The following is a 2,500-nucleotide window of genomic DNA, read 5'->3' on the forward strand; positions in this document are numbered from 1 at the left end:
AGTGTTTTCAGCATTTTCAGATTAATTTTCAGGATGTTTTTGGAATGGACCCACTCCAAATCCGCCTTATAAAGAGGTAATAGTCTTAAACTGTGCATGATTCCCATTGATGATGACTTTAAATCAGATTTTTACATTTTACTGGGACCTGGAAATTTGTTTCTATTTTCTGAGATGTTTTCCAGAGGGATAATCACTGATCTTGATCATGGTGCTATAAGAAAAGGTGTTTGATTCTCATCAAAAATCAACGTCTAAGTAGTCGTGGCCGAGTGGTTAAGGCGATGGACTAGAAATCCATTGGGGTTTCCCTGCGCAGGTTCAAATCCTGCCGACTACGAATATGTTCATATAGTTTTTTGACTGATTACCTGAGAAGATAAATTTGCGTGTGTCCTGTTTTATGCCACATGAAGGTGATATGCGAACTTTGGGCAGGGTTTCTAGAACCAGACTGACTTTATTTTTGGATGCATTTTATATACGCCGATCTGACGCTACATCCCACGTGCGTCATGCCACTAATTAAAAGAAGCGCCATGAGTGCCACCAGGTAAGTGGTGCATCTCCCTCTTTTGTCTAGCAGTTACAGACCACTGCTTTGGCAGATGTACTGAGACATGCACTTTTATTCACAGCAACCTTCAATTATCTCTTGGATAAAACTTTTTACCACACAATGAAAATTTTTTAGCCACTTCTGGATGAACAGCTTTCTAACAGTATAAGTTTTGCAGTTATTTTTTTCTTCCCCTTTTTCCAAGTAACAGATCCAACACTCTATTTACTAGCCACTTTTTATCAACATTTAAAACTGTCATTGTTGAGATATCATGGAACTCTTGGCACACTTGTGGAAATAAAGTTTAGGAGATATTAATTTACCTTTGTGTATTAATTGTAGATTTGCACTACAGCTTTAGAGCCTTTTTTCACCATGATTCATGAGTTCATATGTGCTTTTTAGCACAAAAAAACTGCAGCCAGTTATTTTTTGTGTGTGTGGTTCCATGGTGTAATGGTTAGCACTCTGGACTTTGAATCCAGCGATCTCAGTTCAAATCTCAGTGGAACCTGGGCAGCTCTTTGTACATGTGTTTCAGTTTTTGCACTTACACTGAGTTCTCCTGTGCCAAAGGTTTAACATAAAAAGATAAAAAGAGAAAGTTAAAATCAACATGCAAAACAAAGATTTGAATGTTCCAAGCATCCATGGAGTGATCACTTTGAGTTCTATGGCCAAATCTACCTTTAAAGCAGGATTACGGAAACTTTAAATTGACTTTAAGTTACAGCACTCTTACGAACTGTGTCACGCAAAGCAACCATACCCTATGATTTATGTCAATGTTCACATAACACTTTTTCCAGGTGTATGAAACTGACAAGGATTTGAAGTTGAAATGGCTTCAGGAAATGTTGGCGTTTTCTTCCTGAATCATCTTTTCTTGTGTTTTTCAGAATTTCCTACAGCGGTTTGTAAGCATTTTTGGTGGTGTTTCTCTAAAATTATTTTGGGCATCTTTTGAGTCTGTTTTTGTGGCTTTTCTTTGTAGCTCACAAAATGCACCAAAAGTCTCTCAGGAACATTGAAGGAGTTTTCCTAACCTTGCCATTGAATTGTATTATAAGTATGGAGCTCTTCTAAATGAAAAACACCTGAAGAATGATATGCTTATTTTAGTTAACCGCTTGGCATTTTTTGAAACTTGATGTGGTTAAAAGACGTCCCAAAAGCCTGATAATATGAACAGCAAGTCTTTTTTACGTGGAAATTAATTTGTTCAGTGTTTTCAGCATTTTCAGATTAATTTTCAGGATGTTTTTGGAATGGACCCACTCCAAATCCGCCTTATAAAGAGGTAAAAGTCTTAAACTGTGCATGATTCCCATTGATGATGACTTTAAATCAGATTTTTACATTTTACTGGGACCTGGAAATTTGTTTCTATTTTCTGAGATGTTTTCCAGAGGGATAATCACTGATCTTGATCATGGTGCTATAAGAAAAGGTGTTTGATTCTCATCAAAAATCAACGTCTAAGTAGTCGTGGCCGAGTGGTTAAGGTGATGGACTAAAAATCCATTGGGGTTTCCCTGCGCAGGTTCAAATCCTGCCGACTACGAATATGTTCATATAGTTTTTTGACTGATTACCTGAGAAGATAAATTTGCGTGTGTCCTGTTTTATGCCACATGAAGGTGATATGCGAACTTTGGGCAGGGTTTCTAGAACCAGACTGACTTTATTTTTGGATGCTTTTTATATACGCCGATCTGACGCTACATCCCACGTGCGTCATGCCACTAATTAAAAGAAGCGCCATGAGTGCCACCAGGTAAGTGGTGCATCTCCCTCTTTTGTCTAGCAGTTACAGACCACTGCTTTGGCAGATGTACTGAGACATGCACTTTTATTCACAGCAACCTTCAATTATCTCTTGGATAAAACTTTTTACCACACAATGAAAATTTTTTAGCCACTTCTGGATGAACAGCT

General features: G+C 37.8%; 3 non-coding genes across 3 annotated transcripts; all 3 read left to right on the forward strand.

Annotated features, from left to right (window-relative positions):
• The first annotated feature begins 258 nt into the window (after positions 1–258).
• On the forward strand, positions 259–340 carry TRNAS-AGA (transfer RNA serine (anticodon AGA)). The gene has a single exon. It is a non-coding gene; the product is annotated as a tRNA-Ser (tRNA).
• A 664-nt stretch (positions 341–1,004) lies between these two features.
• TRNAQ-UUG (transfer RNA glutamine (anticodon UUG)) lies at positions 1,005–1,076 on the forward strand. The gene has a single exon. It is a non-coding gene; the product is annotated as a tRNA-Gln (tRNA).
• Positions 1,077–2,044: 968 nt separating this feature from the next.
• TRNAF-AAA (transfer RNA phenylalanine (anticodon AAA)) lies at positions 2,045–2,126 on the forward strand. The gene has a single exon. It is a non-coding gene; the product is annotated as a tRNA-Phe (tRNA).
• The last annotated feature ends 374 nt before the right edge of the window (positions 2,127–2,500 follow it).

The sequence above is a fragment of the Ranitomeya variabilis genome, unplaced genomic scaffold (genome assembly GCF_051348905.1).
Source record: "Ranitomeya variabilis isolate aRanVar5 unplaced genomic scaffold, aRanVar5.hap1 Scaffold_369, whole genome shotgun sequence".
In the NCBI taxonomy this organism is placed as follows: Eukaryota; Metazoa; Chordata; class Amphibia; order Anura; family Dendrobatidae; genus Ranitomeya; species Ranitomeya variabilis.